Raw genomic sequence first — 6848 nt, forward strand, 5'->3', positions numbered from 1 at the left:
CTTCACCGGCAAGCTCTGGTCCCGACAAAGATGGATCTGCGCAGGAGCGTGAGAAGATGCAGAAAAGAATGGTGCAGCGCCCAGTTTACTTTGTCAGTTCCCTTCTGCAGGGGGCTAGATCAAGGTACTCTGGTGTGCAGAAATTGCTTTTCGGCCTTCTCATGGCCTCGAGAAAGCTGCGCCATTACTTCCAAGCACATGAGATCACAGTCGTCACTCGTTTTCCGCTGAAGAGGATACTGCAAAATCCAGAAGCAACAGGCAGGATTGTCGAGTGGGCACTGGAACTGTCAAGCTTTGGCCTCAAGTTTGAGAGCACTTCAACTATCCAAAGCAGAGCATTGGCAGAGTTCATAGCAGAATGGACGCCAACACAAGATGAAGAAATTCCAGAGACGAGCATCCCCGTCAAGGAAGCAAGCAAAGAGTGGCTGATGTACTTTGATGGTGCGTTCTCGCTGCAAGGCGCCGGTGCGGGCGTGCTACTTGTTGCACCCACCGGAGAGCACCTCAAGTACGTAGTCCAGATGCACTTTCCCAAGGAGCAAGCAACTAACAATACTGCAGAGTATGAAGGATTGCTTGCCGGTCTCAGGATCGCGGCAGACCTTGGGATCAAGAAGCTCATTGTCAGGGGTGACTCCCAGCTTGTCGTCCGCCAAGTGAACAAGAATTATCAGAGTCCGTTGATGGAAGCTTACGTTGATGAAGTGAGAAAGCTAGAACAGCACTTTGACGGCCTACAGATGGAGCATGTTCCAAGAGCTCAGAACGACATTGCCGATGGCCTGTCAAAGTGCGCAACACTTAAGTTACCTGTGGAACCAGGGATCTTTGTGCTCAAGCTGACTCAACCATCTGTAACGCCATCGACTGGACAGAGCAAGAAGAGAAAGTTGATTTCTGGTGACTATTTTCCGGTAGAGCTCCCCGAAGCCGCCGCCAAGAAGGTCGTCAAAATCAACACCAAGGATGCTGAGGAGCAGTCTGCTCCAGCGAGCCCTAGGGCTTGTTCCGTTGAAGCAGACGCTCCCGACAAGTTTTACTCCGGCAAGCTTGCTGGGGAACATCAAGCTCCGGTTGAGCCACAAGTTCTCGCCGTAGAAGCGGATGTTCCCACAGCAGCGGATGTGCCTTTAGTCCTTGTTGTCGAGCCGCAAGCTCCAGCATGGGCACAGCAGATTGTCCATTTCCTTCAGACAGGAGAACTTCCCGAAGAGCAAGAAGAAGTGGAAAGAGTAGCCCGACAGTCAAGTATGTACCAGTTTGTCAACAACACACTGTACAGAAGAAGACTCAATGGTGTGAAATTGAAGTGTATCCACCGGGAAGACGGACAAGAGCTGTTGGCAGAGATACATGGAGGCATATGTGGTCACCACATTGGTGCAAGAGCACTTGCCGGCAAAGCATTCCGGCAAGGTTTCTTTTGGACGACAGCCCTCCAGGATGCGACTGCACAAGTAACCAAGTGTGAAGCGTGCCAGTTCCATTCCAAGCAGATACACCAGCCAGCTCAAGCTCTCCAGACGACCCTTTATCCTGGCCATTTTCGGTCTGGGGGCTCGACATCCTCGGACCCTTTCCCCGAGCTGTCGGGGGCTTTGAGTACTTGTACGTTGCAATCGACAAGTTCACAAAGTGGCCGGAAGTGGAACCAGTGAGGAAGGTGACAGCATAGTCAGCAGTCAAGTTCTTCAGGTCGATTGTTTGCCGTTTCGGGATCCCTAACAGGATCATCACCGACAACGGCACGCAATTTACGAGCCGCACCTTCATGCAGTACGTCCAAGATCTTGGCACCAAGGTCTGCTTCGCTTCTGTTGCTCATCCGAGAAGTAACGGTCAAGCGGAGAGGGCGAATGCTGAAGTGCTGTGCGGACTCAAGACCAGGACTTTCGACAGGCTGCACAAGTGCGGAAAGAACTGGATTGAGGAGCTGCCGGTGGTTCTTTGGTCGATTAGGACGACGCTGAATGGAGCCACTGGCCAGACACCTTTCGCTCTAGTCTATGGAGCAGAGGCAGTTCTTCCCATGGAACTCGTATACGGATCACCTCGAGTGCTCGCTTATGATGAGCTTGAGCAAGAGCAGCTGCGACAAGATGACACGCTGCTCCTTGAGGAGGACCGTCTTCAGGCTGCTGTACGAGCTGCTCGATACCAGCAAGCTTTGCGCCGCTACCATAGCCGCAAGGTTAATGCCAGAAGTTTCGAGGAAGGCGACCTTGTTCTTCGGCGCGTTCAGTCCGCCAAGAATTCAAACAAGTTGACGCCAAAGTGGGAAGGCCCTTACCGGGTGAAACGAGTCACTAGGCCTGGCGCTGTCCGCCTTGAGACCGAAGATGGCATTCCGGTGAGCAACTCCTGGAATATTGAGCATCTTCGTAAGTTTTACCCGTAAGGCGCGGTTGCCGGAACCTGTTCCGGCAACCACCTTTTGTACAAATCTTGCCGATGTTGCATGTAATCCTTTGTACAAAGCCGGGCGCAGAACCCGTGCATAAGTAAAGCTCATGTGCTCCGCACATCTTGTCAATTTCATGCTTTCTACTATCTTTGCATGCGTTATCTGACACTTTGTGCAGCGCCTACCCCCGGTAAGCAATAACGAGCCGTAAGGCTCCATATCTTTATTTTCTCTTCTTTCTTTTTCTCAAAAAGGAAAGGAAGGTTCCCTCGCACACAAGTTTGCCGGGGGGAAAGGAGAAGATAATGGTGTGGACCAGGCATCATTCAAGGAAGTTTCGCCTTGCTGGAAAGCAAACGACAGAAAAGCTAAGTTGCCAAAGTTTGAGCAATCAGTTTTAAATTTTTAAGTTATCATCCTCGAACGACCGTACTTTGTATGGAAAACCTGTGCGCAGAGGAACCAACTCGTAGCTAGTTGCACCCTTATTTTGTTTCGAGTCCGCTCAACAACTTAAGTGAGCTGCGGCTAGTTGCGACAAGGTTTCTTGTCGGAAGCGGCACCGCCAGCAGGCTGCTGACGTCCCGCACTCAGCGCTCGCGGCTCAGGTGCCTGCGCCGACAAGTTCCCTAAAAGCGTAGGGCAAAAATATACAAAGGAAGGAATCAAGTAAAGGAAATAACATAGCAATCTCTACCCAAAATAGAGTTATATTACAAGATAACTTGTCGCAGCTCTAATAGATTGTTCTTATAACATGACCAGCAGCGACAAGAAAAAGAGAAAACGGGCGGCCTAATCTACGCGATCGCCCTCAACCCTCTTGATTTCGCTCACCTTGTCCACAATGGGTGCGACAAGGGCCTTGACCGCTTCTAGATCAGCATCCGGCGGCAGGGACCTGAGGACGTTAGTGAGGTTGAGGCCTGGGTTGCGGAAGGCCACCTTCACCAGCACCTTTTGAAGAACTCCCGCGCAGATCTTGCGCGACTCGTCGGCTAGCTGCTTTGGGATCTTCTCCCGAAATCGCTGGAGTGCCGTCGCCACGCCTTTGAAGAACAAGCTGAGCTTGGCGCTGGGTTGGAGGTGCTCATCAGAGGAGTACCCGAGATCCTCCATCCCCAGCTGCGCCAGCTCCCCGTCGATGGCTGTGGCAACATTCACCAGACCCTCGGTCCAGTGTTCCACAGTCTCCCTAAAAGCATCCTGGGCGGCAGTAGCACTCGCCAGCAGCGCCTCGTCGGCCTTGATCTTCTCCGACAAGGCCACCTCCCGCTCCCTGGCGCCGTCCAGCGTCTGAGTCAAAGTAGCCAGCTTCAACTCAAGATCTGCATTGGAGTCCTTGGCGGCGCTAAGCTCCTTGCTCCTCTCAGCGAGAAGACCCTGCAGCTCGCCATGAGTGGTAGCGTCCTTCTCGCGCTCACGCTTGAGCGCGGCAAGCTCCTCGCCGCTCGCCCTGAGATCAGCCTCCAGCTGCGCTACCTTCGTCTCCAGCTCCTTCTTGGCGGCCTTGGCAGCTGCGGCAGCATCCTTTGCTTCCTTGAGAGCCCCGCCAATTGCTTGCTCGCGCGCGGCAAGCTCCTCCTCGTGGCTGTCAAGATTGACCTTGCGCTGCGCCAACTCGCCTTCCTGCGCAAACAGCTTCTCGGCAGCGAGCCACTGTTGCTCTTCAACTTCAGCCTTCGCGAGGAGGAAGGCTTTCCGTTCCTCGAGAAGTTGCTCCCGCTCCTCCGCCAGGGACCGGAGGGCTTCCTGTCTGAGACCCCGGAGCTCCTCTGCCCGCTTCTCGATGTCCACTCCCGCCTTCGCGACAAGTGCTTCTTGGGATGCCAGTTTGGTTTGTCGGGCGCGGTAGAGCGACAGCAGCTTCCGTAGCAGCCGCTCCTCCTCAGGCTCGTCGCTGCTGCTGCTTGGCGCATCGACCAGCGTCAGCCCAGCGGAGGCGAGCACCTCTCCGTCCAAGATTTCTCCTTCGACCGGCGCCCTGGAGCTTGACGCCCAGGGGAGCTTGATGAAGATACCGTCGCCGGCCTTCAAATAGGCGCCGGGCTGGGGCTCTTCGGAGCCTGGCGCTGCAGCAGTGGCGGAGGGATCGGCGGTCGGCGCAGCGCCTGGTGCTCCTGCGGCCTCGGGGCCGTTAGTGCGATCGCCGGATCCCTCGCCAGCTTCTGCGGCGGCAGCTTTGGCGGCCTCTTCGCGGGCGGGATCATCAGCGCCGGCCTCTCCTTCGGTGGCAATGGCGTCGTCGGTGTTGTTGCGCGCGTTCTCCTCGCCGGCGACCTCGGTTTCCATTGGCTCCGCAGCAGATGGATCTGACGAACGAAAAAAAGGAGAAAAGTCAAGCAAATACTCAGAAAGAAAATCAGAAGAAAAAGAATCCAAGGGAAGTTTTCAAGCAAAAGGGTTACCTGTGCTGGGATCTGCAGTCGCGGTCTCAACCACCGGAGGATCACTGGTGCTGTCCCTTGCCAGAGAACTGTCCCTTGCCGGGGAACTGTCCCTTGCCGGAGAACGCTCCCTTGCCGGGGAGGCCTCCCTTGGCGGTGTAGTCGAAGCAGATGGCGCTTCGGGAGCGGCTTCCGGGCACTCCTGGTGAGGCTGCTCTGCTCCTACACAAACCAACAGTCAAATATCAGCAAAGAAAGAGCACCCATGAGCGCCTGTCAGCAATAAGCAAACCATATACTTACGCTGGGGGCTGCGCTGGGGGCTGCTTTGGGGAGAAGTTGCCGGGTCCGGCAAGGTGGTCTCGGGCCCGCCCCCTGCTGTTGCGGAGGGTTCGTCCTCGATGACAATCACCGGGACCTTGGCTCTCTTTGCCGCTCTCTGGGCTAGAGTCCTGAAAAGGAACGAGTTCAGAGTAAAGCAGATCAGATACAAGACAAAACAACAAAAATTGAAGAACTACAAGAACAACGAAGAATCTTACTCTTCTTCTTCCACGTCGGAGCTGAGCGCGGAGAGATCAAAGTCCGGCTCGCCTCCGGCGCGACGAGGCGGAGGAGTAGGTTCCCTTGCCCGCTTGGCAGGGGCAGTAGCGGTCGACCGAGAAGACCCCGCCCCAGTTGCCGCAGCGGCGTGAGGCGCTCCCGCGGCAACAGTACTTGTCGCGGTAGAGCGTGTCGCGCGGCTCGGCGGCTATTGACTCATTTGCCGCCCCGCTACGTCCCCAGCCTTGCGGAGATGCCTTCTTGGTGCAGCTAGGGGCTCCGCTTGCGGCAAGCTGTCTGAAGGTTCGGGCCCGACAAGCTCTCCCTCGCCGGGCTCGCTCGACTCGGCTTCGGGCCCGGCAAACTCTTCCTCGCCGGCAAACTCCTCTCGCTCGACAAGGCTTGCCGCCTCTTTTGCCTCTGCCTCCTCCACGGTGAATCCAAACTCACCCGCGGCAGCGGCTGCCGCCGCCTCTTCCAGCCTGGTGGCGATGCGCTACATCTCCGCATCAGTGGTGTCGTGGGTGAGGCTCTTCTGTTCATCGGCGCGGACCGGCACTTCTACCAGGCCGTCAAAGAACTCCTGCACGACAGCATCTGCCGGCTCTTGCCAAGTTGGGACAATTCCATGCGAGTCGCACAGCGGCATCATTGCACGGATGCGGTCGAGCGAGGAGTTGTTGCACAACGGAACGACGCCCCTTGGCAACATGAATGGGTGTTGAGGATCGCGCTTGAACAGTTCCAGGAGCATCGCGTCCAGCTCCAGGACGGTGAAGTTGAAGTTTAGGCCCGGGCGCAGCCTCATGATATTCGCCGAGTTCTGGAACTCCCAGGCGGGTCTCCTCCTCTCCTGCAGGGGGGCGATGCGGCGGCGAAGAAAATCTGCACCGACGGCGCCTACGGTGAGCCCGGCAAGCCTGAGGCGAAGGATCCGGGTGACGGCAATCTTCAGCCTATCGTCTTCCGGGGCCACGTTGCTCCAATCGTTGCCACGCACTATTGGGGCTCGGCGCAGGGCAGTAAATGGCTGCGGGTTCTCCTCGACAATCCAGCACCACTCTGTTCTCCATTCCTCCCACTTGCTGTGGAGCTCTCCCTCCAGATAAGCTTCCTTCTTGCCGACTCTCGAGATCCAAGCGATCCCGCCGGCAAGAGGCTCCCCTCTCTCAACCCGGGGCATAAAGAAGTGGCGGAAAAGGGCTACATTTGGATGGACTCCGACAAAGTTTTCGCAGAGATGTGTGAAAACTGCCATGGTCAGAACGGCGTTGGGGGTGAAGTCAAGGAGGCGGAACCCGTAGGTGTTCATGATGTCATAGAAGAATTCAGAGAAGGGCGGGCAGAGCCCGCAGTAGAAGAACAGCGCGAAGAAGGGGTACCCGTTTGGAGCTAGTTCCGAAGCAGCGGCCGGGAGTACCTTCGTGCGCGGATGCGCTCGCGTCTTCGTCGACCAGAAAAGGTAGTAGTACTCCCTCAGCTCCTTCACGCCGAGCTGAGGGGGGAAG

This window comes from Triticum dicoccoides, chromosome 4B (assembly GCF_002162155.2).
Source record: "Triticum dicoccoides isolate Atlit2015 ecotype Zavitan chromosome 4B, WEW_v2.0, whole genome shotgun sequence".
In the NCBI taxonomy this organism is placed as follows: domain Eukaryota; kingdom Viridiplantae; phylum Streptophyta; class Magnoliopsida; order Poales; family Poaceae; genus Triticum; species Triticum dicoccoides.